This window comes from Hemiscyllium ocellatum, chromosome 6 (assembly GCF_020745735.1).
Source record: "Hemiscyllium ocellatum isolate sHemOce1 chromosome 6, sHemOce1.pat.X.cur, whole genome shotgun sequence".
Lineage (NCBI taxonomy): Eukaryota > Metazoa > Chordata > Chondrichthyes > Orectolobiformes > Hemiscylliidae > Hemiscyllium > Hemiscyllium ocellatum.
The window spans coordinates 82299475-82318634 of NC_083406.1; the positions used below are offsets into that span (position 1 = coordinate 82299475).

The 19160-nt window shown below is 39.4% G+C and overlaps 1 protein-coding gene across 1 annotated transcript in view; it reads right to left on the reverse strand.

The window, feature by feature from the left end:
• micu2 (mitochondrial calcium uptake 2) overlaps positions 1-19160 on the reverse strand; it is a 452585-nt gene that overhangs the window by 193650 nt on the left and 239775 nt on the right. The window lies entirely within an intron of this gene.

A 19160-nucleotide genomic window follows, 5' to 3' on the forward strand; every position in this document is an offset into this window, starting at 1 on the left:
TAGAATCAGTCTAAACATCATGGCATAGACAGAGAACACAGGGGGCTAATACCTTCAACATATTGTCTAGCTATCACCCATTGTTAACAGCTAACCCGAGAATGCAACTTTTAAAAAAGGTTTTGTGATTTACACATGAAAGAAGTGAAACTATCATGGTATTCAAACAGATGAAAGACTTCACAATCAATTTTTCAATGTATAATTTCAGTTACATCACATTGTAAATTTTTGCTATAAATTCTGTATGTTAGGATTGAGCCCTCCACTATCACCTGATGAAGGAGCGACGCTCCAAAAGCTAGTGTGCTTCCAATTAAACCTGTTGGACTATAACCTGGTGTTGTGTGATTTTTAACTTTGTACACCCCAGTTCCAACACCAGCATCTCCAACTCACTTATCTGGGCCAGGTTTATTCTCATGTCATTGTAAGGTTTTCCTCCCAAATTAATTATTCTTCATTCAGATCATAGATAACAATAAAAAATGATGTACATCTGCAATTATTTACATTTTGCCTTTGGATGCATAGTCACTAAATATATTTAAAGACACAACTAGATAGACTCAGGATACTATGTGAATGAAGGAAAATAGGGATAGCATAGAAACTTAGAGTTGGGGAAAAGATCATCAATGATCATAGCAAATTGTTTAGCAGGCTCAAAGTGTTGAATGGCCTATTGCTGATCCCATTTTTCATATTCTCATGCAGGCTTTGATCATCTACCTGGTAAATGCTACTCTGGTCAGTTGTAAGGCTTTCTGTCTCTCTTATTTGGACTAGACATAGAACATATGGAATACCTTTGATACATGACGAGTCCATGATAAATGGTTAATGGCTTCTTTTTTAACAGACAGTCTGCATACAACATACCTTTCATTATAGCTGGTGTCTACCAAAGACAGCTTCAAACAGAGGTTCTAAGTACAGTTTTAATAAGAAGGGACTATATTACATGGGTGAAAGCTAATTAGAATAGAGACAGGAAAATCTGCCAAGATTCAGCTGTTTATTTGTTGTATTACAATTCCAAATGAAGAATTTTAAACATTAAAACACACTGCTCTCCTTCAGTTTTCTTCTCTACATTACAATGGGAAGAAGCAGGGGAAAGCAAAGAAATTTTCAGATTTATATAATGCAAAGATTGTGTTTTCCATTGAAATCACCCTTTCTATAATGATAGCATGTTTCTCAAAAAAAAGAGTTCTTGGCAAGTGGGAAACAGGGGCAAGATTAAATTAAGTTGATTGTCAGTTCTGCATCGCCCTGGGAAGGTGGCAGTTATATTTTTTCCTTTAATCATTGCAGTCATTGTGTTTACTGTGTTTTTTTTTAAGAATGAAATTAGATACGGAATTCCCAGAATTTCATCTTAAAATGCTGAAGAAATGACAGTGTATGTTCAAATCAGGATGGTTCATGACTTGAAGGGGGACTTGCAGATGATGTTTTCTCAGTGATGCTGCTGCTCATCTCTGAATGGTAGGAACTACTGTGAGGTAGTCTTAAAGTAAAGTTGGTGAGCTGCTGCTGTGGCATTCTGTAAATTGCACATACAGTCATAGTGCATGGAAGACAGAAAGGATGGATTGCTGAGTTCACTGTCAAGGTGCAGGTCAGGAATATAATTTGTGGTGAAGGTTGTCACTTACGAGTGTTGTTTTGCTTTAATTTTCAACAACAAACCATTTTCTTCATCATCTTTCCCCTGTGGTCCTCTTCCTTCCTCTATTGCTTAGTGTAAGGAGCTCATGAATTTCTTTGGCAATTTTGAATCCATCTAATCAGTTGCCTCTGTTACGTCTCTCCCTTTCCCTAGCTCAGGGGATCAAAACACCTTGAACCCTCCCTATACCTCAGGCCTCCAGTGATGTTAGACCTGCTGAATTTCTCCAATAATCACTGATTTTGTTTCAGGTCTCAGCTTGTTTTTTCCCCTAGTTTCTCAATTATTCTCCCTCACCCCAATTCGAAGTTTATCTTGTTCTTGTGTCCCACCTCCTGTTCTCTTTGCCCTATTTCAACTAAACGACTTCAAACTTCCCTTCCTGCTCTCATGATAGCTGACATTGCTAACGATTCTCTCCCTCACATTCTGTCGTTCTCTCTTTCAAATTTATCATCATTCCTGTCCTCAAAACAAACCCATGCGTTCCTTGTGACTGCTGCCTCAACTTCAACTTCCTATTCCTCTCCAAGTCTTTGAATGTGTTGATGCCTCCCAAATTTGTGCCCTTCCTCTTCAGAATTCCATGTTTCAATCCTTCCAATCAGGCTTTCACCTCTGTCACACCATTGAAAAGACTTATCAAAGTCAAAAATGGTATTCAAAGTGACAGTGGGAAAAGAAAATTACCCTATCTTTTGACTTTTTCCCAGACTTTGATGCAATGCTTCTCCACAGTTATCCTTCTGGATAGCACTGCAGCCACTTGATTCCACTCTTATTCATATAATTCAGGGATTCAAAGGTTCAGAGCCATACAACATGGAAACAGATCCTTCTGTCCAACCAGTGCATGCCGACCATGGACTAAACTAAATTGGCCCCACCTGCCTGCACTTGGCTCGCATCCTTCTCAACATTTCCTACTCATGTACTTATCTAGATATTTTTTAAACTTTGTAATTGCACCCGCATCCACCACTTCCTCTGGAAGTTCATTCAAAACACGAACCAGATGCTGTGTAAAAAAATTGCTCCTCATGTCTTTTCTAAATCTTTCTCCTCTCACCTTAAAAATATTCCTCCATAGTCTTGAAATCCCCAACCCTAGGGAAAAGACACCTGCCCTTCATCTTACCTTTACCGCTCACGATTTTATAAACCTCAGCAAGGTCACTGCACAATCTCCTATGCTCCAGCTAAGTCCCAGCCAATCCAGCCCCTTCTTATAACTCACATCTCTATTCCCAGCAATATCCTGGTCAATTTCTCCTGAACCTTCTCCAACTTAATAACATTCTTCCTACAACAAGGCAACCAGAACTGGACACAGCACTCCAGAAGAAACCTCACCGACATACAACCTTGTATAATGTCAATGTAATGTCCCAATTCCTATACTCAAAGGTCTGGACAATGAAGGCAAGCATGCTAAACACCTTAACAACCCTATCTCTATCTGATGCAAACTTCAAAGAATTATGTTAGAGACAAAAAAAACTGCAGATGCTGGAATCCAAAGTCAACAAACAGGAGGCAGGAAGAACACAGCAAGCTAGGCAGCACCAGGAGATGGAAAAAAAACAATGTTTTGGGTATTAACCCTTCTTCTGGACTAGTCTCCAGCCTCTTGTTTGTCTAGTCAAAGTATTACGTACCTGAACACTTAGGTCTCTACTTTTTAAGTCCTTGTTTTCTTTTACCAAAATTAGCTAAACTAAACTCTGCCATTCTTCCTATGACTCTATGAGTCTCCCTGGCACTTGGCTGTGGCTATCTTAGTGTTTGCACCGGCGTGCCCTATTTGATTGAGATGAGGTTTCAAATACATAGTAGTTTAATGACTAAGAGTGTCAATTTCCACTTTCACAACATTGTACACCATTGCTTCTTCAACACTTCTGCGGCTGAACCGCTCAGTGATGACTTTGTTACATACAGGCATGACTATTGTAATGAATTCTGGGCCAGTCACCTAACTTCTACCAACCATATAATGGAGGTCATCCAAACACTGCTGCCCATGTGCTAACTTGCACTTTAGTGCTTTTCACTCATCATCCCTGTGCTTGGTGACCCACATTGTTACCTGGTTAGAAAATAATCTCAATGTATCATTCTCATCCTCATTTCCAAATCCTTCCATGACTGGAAAAGCCCTATCTTTATATCTCTTTTCTTCCAAGAACCCTCCAACATATTTCTGCTAATTTGGTTTGTTCTCAAGTATGGCCACTTCTAATCTCCTCAACTTTGGTGGCCATGCCTTCACCTAACTAGGCTCTTAGCTCTGAAATTCATTAGAATTGTCTCTAAAACCACTGGGAATTTGGGTAAGGGTAGTGATACATAAACTTTCTGTAGTCATAGCTAACTCAAAAGGATGTGGCTGCTGAAAAGTTTTACAAGCTACTCCTCAGGATTGAGGCCTGAGTCTAACCTTTCTCAGCCTCATCATCAATTTCCATACTTCCATCACAAAGCCAGTAGTGAAGATTTTGACTGATGATTGCATAGTGTTCAAGTATGAGTTCATAACTGAGTAAACATGGAGAAAATTCATGTTTGAAATGATAAATAGTAAGTAACATTTTGAGCCACACAAATGCCAGACAATAACCATGTTCACCAAGCAAGAATTTAACCACCCTCCCTTGATTTTCAGTGGAGTTACCATTGCTGAATTATGCAAGTCACATCAATATCTGACCATGAACTCATCTGGATCAGCCATATGTGTAGCGTGAGCAAAGGCTATGAATACTGCAGAAGTAACACATTTCCTGACTTTCCAAAGCATGTCCACCATCTAGAAGGTAAAATTCTGGAGTGTGATGGAATGTTGATGAATGCGGCACCAAAACAGTATGTTCGATACCGTCCAGTTCAAAGCAGCCTGCTTGTTCTGAATCTTATCCAACACCTTAAACTTTCATTCAACCACTACTAGTATTCAGTGGCAGTGGAGTGTACGTTTTAAAAAATGCACTGCTGCAATTTGAAATTGCTCCTTTGAGGGCACTTTCCAAATGCACAATCTGTACTATCTAGAAGCACACAGGCAGCAGACACATTGGAACATACCATCAGCAACTTGCTCTCCAAACTATACAACACTGCTTTAGAACTATATCACTGTTGCTTCATCATTTCTGGCTTAAAGCCCTGGAAACCCCTCCTGACGGGCTCAGTGAGTGTACCTACACAACAGTGATAGCGCGTCATCACCTTTTCAAGGGCAATTAGGGACGGGCAATAAATATTGATCTCTCTAGTGATTAACATATTTCATAATTAATAAGAACAAACCTTCCTAATAAATGTGAATAACTGTCCAATTTTGCTGATCTGCTCCATTTCACAGAGCAGAATAGTTATGCATTGATGACTGCTTTGTTGCCATCTCAAGCATCAAGTTCCTTATATTTTTTCTGTTAGCATCACCTGACCCATCCAGTCTGCCAACTCCTCAAGTTGACTTGTTCCATCCTTCAGATATGCATATCTGTAATGGTGTTTGGTGGTGAACAGATATTATTACATGACATATTTGAAGCTCCTGTGTCAGGCCAACAATGAAAGAACAGGAACATACATTATAATGCTGTGTCTAACTCAAACCTTCCAAAAGAGATCACTTTAAAAGATACTTGTATAATTCAATGTGTTGTTTATGTTATGTTATAGAAGTGTAAGTGGAAGAGAAATCAGAACCAAAGGCTGAATAACACTAACTCTGAATACCTAGCACTGTAATACTTTGCTTTTGTTTTAGCAATGTTAGTCATTCTGAACATTTAAATACAATCGGCTTCCTATCTGAGAAGGAAGTGATCTTAGGATGAATTTCAATGATGAAATAGGATCACTTTAATGAGGAACTAAACCTTAGCAGTTCTACATTAAAGCTTCCTACACCTTTAAGCTGAGGCAGGTCTCTGACTCTGCTTCTGCAACAGCACCCGATTCCAATCCTCTCTTCAGTGATCAGCTCCTAAACGCAAAGAACACTGTCAGAAACTTGTCCAAAACATTTACAGGAGTCTGACCCTGGAAACTTTGCAGCGATCTACACTACAAGGGTCATGTGACCACCCACATTTATACAGTTGATCTAGGCTGGAAAATCCCAGCTTCCAAATCCTGCTTTCAAGTTACAATTATCTGATTGAAACACCAGATTTGTCCAAGCCCCCCCTGCAAAATGATCATGAAGATTACAAAAACATGATCTGGACCTGTTATCTAGCTCACCACAATTGTACTCTCAAACCATACATTTCACCACCAATGAAGTTTTGCAACACTCCTGCTTTTGCTCCCTTTTCAAGTCCTTGGTGTGAGTGGCAAGAGGCAAAAAGCAACCTGTGGAGTGAGATTGGCCTCAGCTTGCAATTTCCTGAGGTATACTGTAAGCTCAAAAGATGGTAAACTGGTAAATCGGCAAGTGGAAGAGACCTCTCCAAAATGACACTGATTGATTGGTGTAAGGTCTCGACTCAATGTTAAAATAAATCGTGAAACTAAATGCGAATACCTGCCTCGACAACTGACCCATATTAAAATGAAATGTTGTAAATGGGCCAATATTAAGTGGGAACTTACAATACGCATTTTTTTCTTTTAATTCAGTAAGTAAACACAAAGCAGGTGAGCTATAGCACGTGCCACTTACTAGACTTGACTGCATCAAGGAGCTTTAGAAAACCTGTTCAAACATGCTGGAACAAGCTGCAACATGCACAGAGGGAAACAAAGTGGAATTTTTACTTTAATTTTGCTTAAATTTCCTGACTCAGAGCACTTTTTGGTTTAATATTTAAAAGGTTCTATCAACTGAAATTATTGGAATGAATTCTTGAAACAGACTAGAAATTTAATCAGCTATATAAGTTTCATTTATCATCAGAGTTCATTGGAGTGTGCTGTGTGAGATTGAACTTCAACTTCCATTAGCTATCTTTTTGGAAGTTAATTTTGATCACTGTCCATTATTTCAAAATCACATATAGAAGTAAAGTGAATGGTTAACAAAGCTAATGATACAGAAGTAATGATGTGTTCTAACACCCAAAAACTGAGCTTGTGTAAAATACCTTCCACTTTTACAACATTTAGACATTCCAGATGGGAAATTTCCTGGTAAACTACTTTTAAAATGTATTATGAACCTATAATGTACTTTATGAGAATTACTGTTTGCTGAAATCTCTCACTGCGAATTATTACTTGCTGAAGTCAATAATTATACAAAATGCAGTTATGTACTTACATGCTGTATGTTCACTCACACTCGCCAACTTACCAGTTTGCTTGCAGCTTGTAGCACACCTCTTGGGACCTTGCAAGTTGCTGCCATTCTCACTCCTCAGATTGCTTTTTGCCTCTTGGCCATTCACACCAAAGGCTCAGGAGAGGAGGGCAATAAGCAGGAGGATCAAGAAACCTGATCAGTCAATCTTGTTTAATGGTTTAATCCTAAATTGAATCAGTAAATATAAGTCGACCATTCAATAGTGCTAGCTTTAAAAGGAGCTGAAATTTCGCTACAAAGGGAGAGTGAGATCAGTAGACCCCAAAGAGTTTGGATGACTACCATTGCAGAACTGCATTCAACATTAGCAAAGTGACCAAAATCTTAAATATGTTGCAAATGGGAAGTCAGTGTGTAAAAGGAGGAAAATGATGAGTACATTTTAATTGTAATCAGATTGTGTATATTGATTGGGGATTAACTTGCAAATAAGTGTAAGTAAATGGGAACAGAATTAAATTGATATTGCTGGAGTGTGCTTGCGATGGTATTTCTGCAAACAAAAGTGAATACCCCAGTTATTACCAGCAAAAAGGTATAAATTGGCTCCACTTCAATCATTCACTGTTTACTTTTCATATTATAAAAGGTGCTGCTTTTTTGTGCATTTCCAATTATATTGGAAGCTGAAGTGGTAAGTATTTAATAGCATAGAACAAAACACAGTGTAAAATAAATGAATAAAAAAAGCAGTTCCAACAAACAAAAATCTAGATAAAAGTAACATAAATAACTAAGGTCATAATATAGTATGATAGGTTGTGTATCTGAACTATAGTACACAGAATTTATAGAGAGTGAGATTGTCATATGCATATGCAGTAGATGGTTTCATCTCAAATCTCTTTGGCATAGAGCACTGAGCCTGATTTTGTGTTGGACAGATCCTGACACAGAGGGAAGAAGAATACCAAACAGTTTGCTACAGACTGTAATCACACCTTATTGTGAAGAATGGGGTGTGTGTGTGTGTGTGTGTGTGTGTGTGTGTGTGTGTGTGTGTGTGTGTGTGTGTGTGTGTGTGAGAGAGAGAGAGAGAGAGAGAGAGAGAGAGAGAGACTGAGGATTGAGAGAGAGAGACACACACAGACAGAGAGAGAGAGATGGCAAAAATGGACCTGGAAGAATTGGTGGAGGACAATCTATCAAATACAGGGCTGGTGGAGTGGAAGCTGAGAATGAAAGGAATCCTATCACAGTTCTGAGAGGGAAGGATTAAAAACAGAAATTCAAGTAGTAAATCCAACACATTGGAAGGTTCTGGCAATCATACTGCTGTGAATCATTGGTTGAGTAAAAGGAATGAATATCAGATGTGTTTGTGTGGAAGGTAGCATCATCAAAATAGATGACAGAAATAGAGGATGGAATGAAGTCCTTTTAGAAACTAATATATGAGGAAGTATAGTCAAGGCAGCTGTGACGCTGTAGTGAATATTTGTTGATGGTCTCTATTTCTGGAGATGGAGAAGCCAAGGAAGGGAAGAAGAGTCAGAGATGGACCAAGTGAATGTAACGGAAGGGTGGAAAAACATGGATGCTTCAAAACCTTGTTGAGTTCAGTTTCCTTCATGTGCAAGTCATTTATGCCCCAAACCATTTCCTCTACTGGTAAAATGGGAACTTTCAACAACTAGGACAGGACTTTAAAATCCGAATCCCAAAGGTTTGCGAAATCTCCACAATTTCATGACAATCTGGATCTTTGTATATGTCATCGTGCAAGACATCAAAAATATTCCAGAAAATAATGGGAAGCAAATTTCTAGGGAGAATGAGGAACTTAAAAAAAAATCAGTTTAGATAAAGAAATATTATTACAGAAATTAATGTGACTAAGTAGTGATTTGTCAAACTATATCCTGGGGTTTTAAAACAACTAGGTGCAGATTTTGAGTCCATTGTTCTTGGACTTATGAAATTCCCTAGATTTTTTTAAAAGGGAACACATTTTGTTAGACATTTTCACCTAACACCAATCAGGACAACTTGCAAGAACACTACTGTAAAGGGGAAAATCAACATGTGCACTATATGAGAAGAGTGCTGAAAAGTTGACAAGTGGAGTCTGAATGGTGGAGGCATTGCCATCAAGAATACACCAGTTAATGAAATAATTGACAGAATTCATTGGTTCACTTCTTTGGGCATTGTCATGACCAATCACAGTCAACCAGGCTAGTTTAAAATTTGGGCAGAGCCTGGCAATTAACTTTCTAACATCATCAATTAGTGTATTCTCCATACTCTAAGTTCATGAGGAAATGTTGTAAATGTTGGACAGAGATAAAGCTACAGTATTGAAACACTGATCGCCCAAAACTTCGATGAAGGCAGCTCTCCATTAGTACAAAATGTATTCTTTTTGATCTTCTAAGTGTTGGTTGATCCTAACATCTCAAGATGACAAATTGTCATCAGAAATAATAAACTAGAATGGTGAACATTATTGCTCACAATACAACAGTAGAATATTCCAAACACATCTCAGTTAATCATAGGTGCTAACTTAAGAAAGACATCAAGCTCAATGCAGACGAATCGCTAGGAATCAGGGCAAAAGCAAGAGTAAAATAAAATGATTACTATCCAGATTACATAGCTGGTATATAGAAGCTGGGATGTAGTAGCTGAGACTGACCAGTGATGCAACTTCAACAGTATTAAACATGAGAATCAAATCTGTGTCTTGGAGTATTTTATCACACTACAGGTGTTACTTAAAGTTATATTGGTTGCTGTTGTTTTTCAATTAACCTCTTGAATTAAGATGCAACTGGAAACAAGTACAGAAATGGTTTCAGAAAAAATCTGGTCCAGAGGCTTAGTTGATAAATGTATGGACTAAAATGTGCTAATCAAGATATCTCAGGATTGATCCTCACTCCTCGTGCTGAATTTGCTTATATTTTCGAGGGTATCGGTAAGGCCACTAAATCACCTCATGGGGACAGCCTCTTCTCTTGATCATTCTAAATCATGCAAGAGCTTTGATGCAAGATAGGAGCAGCAGTAGGCCTTGCTGTAATGATTCAAAATAAACAGGCTGTTCTACTAATGCCAGAAAAGAAAACATTTTTTTTAAAAAAGTGAACATGCTGAATAAAAGCAACATATGAATGACATATAAAAGTTTTATAATAGGTTACTGATCCAGACAAAACTGTGTTCCTAAGCACGTTTTAGTAATGGTGGATTAACAAAAATACAGTGCAGCGTGAGTAAATTATTTCTTTGAGCCAGGAAACTGGATTGATCCTTTGCCACATTTCTTTCCCAAAACTTCAAAATCTAAATTAATTAACCAATAAAGCTAACGATGAATAATCCAGATGATGTCATTCTATTGTTCGATAGTCAATCTGAAAGGTTAGGTCATATTCTCGGCAACATCAGTGGCAGTTATAGCACCTTTACTATCCCACGCCATTCTTCACCTTGATAAAGGCAAGGTGACCTGCACACCCACACTCAACACAGATGATTTTTCAAAAGGAAAATCTCAGAATAAACACAGTGCAAAGTCAAATTCCAATACTCACGTGCAAAATTAAAAATGCCATTACAAAAATAATTAAACAGAACATAGTCCATAGCATATGGAAACATAATTCAAACTGTTATGTGGTTAGTTAAATGGTAATCAATGACATAATCTGCATTACACTGCATGCAGTTAGATTAATTTTCCAATACCTGAAAACAGCAAAACACAAAGTGAAGTCAATAATTTCTATTAGCCATAATTATTTTCAAATGTTATGACTGACTTAATTAATGTACTTCTCTGTTATTCAAAACAACTATTTGAAGTTTTAGATGATTCGGTTTCTCCCTTACCCTAGTAACTGTTTGAGGCTAAATCAGACAGTCCATCATTTTGATGTCATGCTTAACCTTGAAATAACTTCCAACTACTAACTCGCACCTTGGGTGGCACAGTGACTCAGTGGTTAGCACTGCTGCCTCACAGCACCATGGACTCAGGTTCAATTCCAGCCACAGGTGACTGTCTATGTGGAGTTTTCACATTCTCCCTATGTCTGTGTGGGTTTCCTCCAGGCATCGTCCAAAGATGCACAGTTTAGGTGGATTGGCTACTGGAAATGCAGGGCTACAGTAATAGGTTAGAGGAATGGTTCTGTGTGGGATTCTTTTCAGAGGGCCAGTGCAGACTCGATGGGCTGAATGGCCTGCTTCCACACTGTAGGAATTCTATGAACTACATATCTCTGTCATCAATAGAACTGCCTATTTCTAATTTCACCTTTTCTCTTCCAGAAGATATTATCTAAAACTCTCTCAACCCTTCTTTCACATCCAAATGGTTCACTTCTGACTCCTCCCTTCCCTTTCTTGACATCTGTTTCCATTTCTGGGGTAGGCTAACTTCCAATAACCATTACAAACCTCCCGACTCCCATTTTTACCCTGATAATACATTCTCACAACCTTTTTGCTATATGGATTCCATTCCATTCTCCTAGTTCCACCATGTCTATCACATCTGTTCTGAAGAAGTCACCTTGCACAGGCGAACTCAAACATGTACACTTCTTTCATCAATCAAGGATTTCCTGTCACTGTGGTCAGCAGAGCCCTCATCTGTGCCTGATCCATTTCCTGCACCTATCCTTATCCCTTCTGGTCCATCTCACAATGAGGCAAGGGTCCCCCTTGACCATATTTTGCCCTCCCCATCAGCCTTTGCATCCAAAAACTCACAAGCTGCCATTGTGCCACCACCAGATACACGTTTCCTTCCCCTTCCTTGTCAGCTTTCCACAGAGACCATTCTTTCTCGGACACCCTGATGCAATTTTCTTCCACTCCCAAACTTCCTTACACTCCTGGTACTTTCCCATGCAATCACAGAAGATACCTATTTACCTTCTCTATCCTCACTGCCCAAGGTGCCAGAAAAACCTTCTAGGTGAAGCAGCAATTTACCTGCATTTCATTCAGTCTAGTCTGCTATATTCATTGCTCAGAATGCTCCCCTCATATTGGAGAGATGAAATGCAGATTGGATGACTCCTTTGCAGAATACCTCTGCTCTATCTGTAAAGTTGACCCTAAGCTTCCAGATGCCTGCTCATTCAACTTAATACCATGTTCCCATACCGATATTTCTGTCTAAGGCCTGGTGCAGTGCTCCACAGACGGCTCAGTGCAAGTTGGAGGAACAATGCTTCAACTTCTCCCTAGGTACCCTTCAGGACTTAACGCTGAGTTTAACAATTTCAGAGCATAAACACTCTCCTCCATGTTTACTACCCTTGATTTTGGTTCTGCATGCATTGCACCCGCAAAGCCAACCCATTGTCAACTATTCACCTTTCTCATGAGCACCCATTCAGCATTTTCTTCTCTTCCAGCTTCTATTCTTTTGCTTGCATCTCTTTTTTCATACACTCTGTGGACACAGTCGCCATCTAGCTGACTCACTCCTTCTCCCTCACCCACCAGCAACAGCATAAATAACACCATTTCCAAGTTGCGATTTTTCAGATTTCCAGCATCCATGGTTTATTGTTTTACTTAAAATGACTTCTCTGACCAAGTGTTTGGTGATTTGCACTGCTATTTTTTTGTGGCTTGGTATTCAATCTAGTTTGTTAACAATCCTGTGAAGCATGTGGGATGTTTTACAACAGTAAAGGCACTACATAACTACAAATAGCTGTTGTTGTTTTCATTTCATTGGAACTTGATAAAGATGAAGCCCTAGAATTTATTCCACATTCTGATAACTCAGAAGAATATGCTAAGGGGATAATACAGTTGCTGTCCAGAAAAGAGTAAAGATTATGTTCTAAACTGCAGATAATGAATCTATTGGAATATATGACCATTTTTCAAAACTGAAAAATCACATTTTAACAAATTCGTTTTTTTGAAATACTCATGGCCTTCATGGTGGCCATAAGATTTTAAAATAGCTTTAAAATAAAATAAAATACAACAATATTTAATGACAGGGAATACAAACCCCCAGGACTCTCACCTGACTTTGCTCTGCAGGACATTTCCAAATAGCGTAATCAAAGACATGAATCCATCAGGTGGAGAATTAGAAATGTGAGCAGTTGAATTGCCCCAAAACAGTATATTTTCAAATGCCAATTTCTAATGCCATAGCAGTCTGTTGGGAGCTGCTCTGGTACATGGTTGAGCCATCTCAACAGTTGATTGAATCTTTCGCCAAATTCCTTTTGTTATAACACTCTCAGGAGTACATATAATTTAGTCAGCTACTTATCTGACTTGGTTTTGAATACAGATAGTTCTGGTACAATATGCATTTCTGCAGCACGATTTGGCTATAACGTTGCTGAATAATTAGGGAATGGTATTTTGGAGAACACTTACCTCTGTTGGCAATAGTGCAGATCCAGCAGAGACTGGTTCTGCGCAAGTGCCGGTGTGTGCGCTGAAATCTCCACACTGTTCTGCACATGTACTGATATCCTTGTCATTCTGCGCATGCGTCGGTGTCCACACATACACGACATCTATGCTGGGCTTCATGCTGTGCTGAGCATTTGCTGATGTCCATGCCGAAGACTGCACTGTACTGCGTACGTGCTACATCGGCACTAGTTTTCATGCCGTCCTGCGCATGCGCCAATGTTAGCTGCCAACAGAACAGCTTTCTAAGAGAGGCACTTTACAGATAGCAGCTTTCTTGTATTTTTTAAATGTACTGAGTTAAGTTGACTTTTGTTTTGTTAATAAATATGATTTCAACCTTCACTCAGGTTGTGTTATACTTTGTGTTAGACTTTTGGGTGATTTTTCGACCGATCGTGAGGGATAATTTTTACGAGTCTGCCCCAACCCCACTTTTCCCATAGGCTCAATTATATCTATTAAGCAATTTTCTATTAAGCGAGGTTTGGCTGGAATGTAAAATTTTGGTTCTGCATGGATTGCACCCACAAAGCCAACCCATTGTCAACTATTTACATTTCTCATGAGCACCCATTCAGCATTTTCTTCTCTTCCAGCTTCTATTCTTTTGCCTGCATCTCTTTTTTCACACACATTGTGGACACAGTCTCCCTCGAGCTGACTCACTCCTTCTCCCTCACCCACCAGCAACAGCATAAATAACACCATTTCCAAGTTGCGATTTTTCAGATTGCCAGCATCCATGGTTTATTATTTTACTTAAAATGACTTAGGAGAACTACCTGTATAGAGCAGTCAGTCTGAGTTCTTATTTATTTTCAAGCTACCAGCACATTTTTTTTTAACTTTTGTTTTAGATTTCATAATGTTGTAATTAATCTGAAGCAGGTGAATAAAAGACCAGACCAACTGCAAACAGAGCTTGAACTTTTAAATAAAGTGCATACAGGAAAATGTTTGGAATGGAATTCATTTTCTTTCATTTATAGGATCAGCACGATTAAATATATACAATTCAGATAAGGGGAGAAATTTATGAAAAAAATTTACATAGAAACACCATTTATTTCAGTAAGAATAGGTATCCAGACAGTATCTTTTACAACCTTAGACATCCCAAACTATTTTACATCTAATGAAATGTTTTTTCTTGCAATGCAGTCACTATTATAATAAAGAAATGTTACAGCCAATTTTTGCACAGCAAGTTCCCACAAATAGCAATGAGATAATCTGCATTACTGATGTTGGTTTAGAAATAAATGTTGGTGATAAACCTCATGGAATCCTTTACAATTACCAGACATGGCAGACAGGACCTTGATTTGACATCTCTCCTAAAAGATGGAACGTCTAACAACGCATTAACATGTCAGTCTATGTTAGAATTAGGGACATGGACAACCAGACAGCTCCACTGAAAGAAGTGGTTCAAAAGGAGCAAGTACTTCAGCAAATTTCCTACTTTAATTTGTTAACCTACATCTAATACTTGGAAGGATAACTTGGAGTAAAAAGTAATGCTCTTAAAATTTCATAAAAATATTAGTTTGGTCTGCTTAAAGTGAGTGAATTGATTCCCCCATGTATCTACCCAGTTTTGCATCTTAGAATCATAGAGATGTATAGCACGGAAACATACTCTTCGGTCCAATCCTTCCATGCCGAGCAGATATTCGTATGGGATTTTGCTGGGTTTAGTGTTGGAACCCCTGCTCCTTGTGAAACATATCAATTACAGAGTCATAGAAATGTACAGCATGGAAACAGACCCTTCGGTCCAACCCGTCCATGCCGATCAGATATCCCAACCCAATCTAGTCCCACCTGCCAGCACCTGGCCCATACCCCTCCAAACCCTTCCTATTCATATACCCATCCAAATGCCTCTTAAATATTGCAATTGTACCAACCTCCACCACATCCTCTGGCAGCTCATTCCATACACGTACCACCCTCTGCGTGAAAAAGTTGCCCCTCAGGTCTCTTTTATATCTTTCCCCTCTCACCCTGAATCTATGCCCTCTAGTTCTGGTCTCCCTGACCCCAGGGAAAAGACTTTGCCTATTTATCCTATCCATGCCCCTCATAATTTTGCAAACATCAATAAGGTCACCCCTCAGTCTCCAACGCTCCAGGGAAAACAGCCCCAGCCTGTTCAGCCTCCCCCTGCAGATCAAATCTTCCAACCCTGGCAACATCCTAGTAAATCATTTCTGAATCCGTTCAAGTTTCACAACATCTTTCTGATAGTAAGGAGACCAGAATTGCACACAATATTCCAACAGTGGCCTAACCAATATCCTGTACAGCAACTTGATTGCCCAACTCCTGTACTCAATACTCAGATCGATAAAGGAAAGCATACCAAACGCCGCCTTCACTATCCTCTCTACCCGTGATTCCACTTTCAAGGAGCTATGAACCTGCACTCCAAGGTCTCTTTGTTCAGCAACACTCCTTCGGACCTTACCATTAAGTGTAGAAGTCCTGCTAAGATTTGCTTTCCCAAAATGCAGCACCTCGCATTGATCTGAATTAAACTCCATTTGCCACTTCTCAGCCCATTGGCCCATCTGGACAAGATCCTGTTGTAATCTGAGGAAACCCTCTTCGCTTTCCACTATACCTCCAATTTTGGTGTCACCTGCAAACTTATTAACTGTACCTCTTATGCTCACATCCAAATCATTTATGTAAATGATAAAACGTAGAGGAACCAGCACATATCCTTGTGGTACTCCACTGGTCACAGGCCTCCAGTCTGAAAAACAACCCTCCACCACTACCCTCTGTCTTCTACCTTTGAGACAGTTCTGTATCCAAATGGCTAGTTCTCTCTGTATTCCATGAGATCTAACCTTACTAATCAGTCTCCCATGGGGAACCTTGTCGAACACCTTACTGAAATCCATATAGATTACATATACTGCTCTGCCCTCATCAATCCTCTTTGTTACTTCTTCAAAAAACTCAATCAAATTTGTGAGACATGATTTCCCATGCACAAAGCCATGTTGACTATCCCAAATCAGTCCTTGCCTTTCCAAATACATGTACATCCTGTCCCTCAGGATTCCCTCCAACAACTTGCCCATCACCGATATCAAGCTCACCGGTCTATAGTTCCCTGGCTTGTCCTTACCGCCCTTCTTAAACAGTGGCACCAAGTTAGCCAACCTCCAGTCTTCCGTCACCTCACCTGTGACTATCGAAGATACAAATATCTCAGCAAGAGGCCCAGCAATCACTTCTCTAGCTTCCCACAGAGTTCTTGGGTACACCTGATCAGGTCCTGGGGATTTATCCACCTTTAACCATTTCAAGTCATCCAGCACTTCCTCCTCTGTAGTATGGACATTTTACAAGATGTCACCATTTATTTCCCTTCAGCCTATATCTTCCATATCCTTTTCCACAGTAAATACTGATGCAAAATACTCATTTAGTATCTGCCGCATTTTCTACAGCTCCACACAAAGGCCGCCTTACTGATCGTTGAGGGGCCCTATTGTCTCCCTCGTTACCCTTTTGTCCTTAATGTATTTGTAAAAACCCTTTGGATTCTCCTTAATTCTATTTTCCAAAAGCTATCTCATGTCCCCTTTTTGCCCTCCTGATTTCCCTCTTAAGTTCACTCCTACTTCCTTTATACTCTTCTAAAGATTCACTCGATCTATCCTGTCTATACCTTACATATGTTTCCTTCTTTTCCTTAACCAAAACCTCAATTTCTTTAGTCATCCAGCATTCCCTATACCTACCAGTGTTTCCTTTCACCCTGACAGGAATATACTTTCTCTGGATTCTTGTTATCTCATTTCTGAAGGCTTCCCATTTTCCAGCCATCCCTTTTCCTGCGAACATCTGCCTCCAATCAGCTTTCAAAAGTTCTTGCCTAATAGCATCAAAATTGGCCTTTCTCGAATTTAGCACTTCAACTTTTAGATCTGGTCTATCCTTTCCCATCATTATTTTAAATCTAATAGAATTATGGTCGCTGGCCCCAAAGTGCTCCCCCACTTACACCTCAGTCACCTGCCTTGCCTTCTTTCCCAAGAGTAGGTACATCCACATACTAAATCAGAAAAATTTCTTGTACGCACTTAACAAATTCCTCTCCATATAAACCTTTAACACAATGGCAGTCCCAGTCTATGTTTGGAAAGTTAAAATCCCCTACCATAACTACCCTATTATTCTTACAGATAGCTGAGATCTCCTTACAAGTTTGTTTCTCAATTTCCCTCTAACTATTAGGGGGTCTATAATACAATCCCAATAACGTGATCATCCCTTTCTTATTTCTCAGTTCCACCCAAATAACTTCCCTGGATGTATTTCTGGGAATATCCTCCCTCAGCAAAGCTGTAAAGCTATCCCTTATCAAAAATGCCGCTCCCCCTCCTCCCTTGCCTTCCTTTCTATCTTTCCTGTAACATTTGTGTCCTGGAACATTAAGCTGCCAGTCTTGCCCATCCCTGAGCCATGTTTGTGTAATTGCTATGATATCCCAGTCCCATGTTCCTAACCATGCCTTGAGTTCATCTGCCTTCCCTGTTGGGCCCCTTGCATTGAAATAAATGCAGTTTAATTTATTAGTCCTACCTTGTCCCTGCCTGCCCTGACTGTTTGACTCAAGTCTGTTCTCAACTGTACCAATCTCAGATTGATCTCTTTCCTCACTATCTGCCTGGGTTCCCCCCCACCCCCCCACCCCCCCACCCCCCCACCCCCCCCACCCCCCCCACCACCTTACTAGTTTAAATCCTCCCGAGCAGTTCTAGCAAATTTCCCTCCCAGTATATTCGTCCCCTTCCAATTTAGGTGCAATCCGCCCTTCTAGTACAGGTCCTTTCTACCCCAAAAGAGATTCCAATGATCCAAAAATGTGAATCCTTTTCCCAAACACCAGCTCCTCAGCCATGCATTCATCTGGTCTATCCTCCTATTCCTGCCCTCACTAGCTCATAGCACGGAGTAATCCAGATATTACTACCCTTGGGAACCTACTTTTTAAATTTCTGCTTAACTCTCTGTAATCGCCCTTCAGAATTGCAAGAATAAGAAGCATTCAAATTATATATTGCACAAGACAGTGAAATCAGTTTCTCCTTCTGCTTTTCCTGATGAGATATCTTCACTCGAATCTCAGGCTATCGCCCTTTGTTGCACAATTTTTATTTTGATGTATCCTTGTTCATGATTTCACCAAATGGATGGAATAATTTAATGTGTCAAATCTGAAATTAGGTTTGTGTCAGGATCCCTTTTGCAAATTGAACTAAATTCCTCAAACTCATTCTATATTTCCATATTTGATATTTGATGGATGTTGTCTTAAAAAATAAAAAGAGAGTATTGCAATTGACTGCATCAACCAGATTCCCCTAACAGCTGGTATGTATCTCAGCCATCTATTGCACCCATAAGCTCATTGTTGAACACAAACTAACTACACTTTCTTTTGTTTCAGTCTTGCTTCTAGATATTCAATCGAGGAGGTTAAGTCAATGAATTAAACCTAGTTTACCAGCAAGTACTTAATAGACATTTATCTAGCCTGTGAAACAGCAACAGAAAGGAACCGATGACTTGATTTTAACACTGTGTAAGTGGATGGACTCAGTATTTGTTAAGAATGTTTCCCAATGTTCCAGGAAACTCCTTCATCAAAACTTAGCAGCATTCTTTTGTTATTAAGTTAGTGAGGAAATGTCTAGATGTGGTATGTTAATGAACACTAAGGTGCAG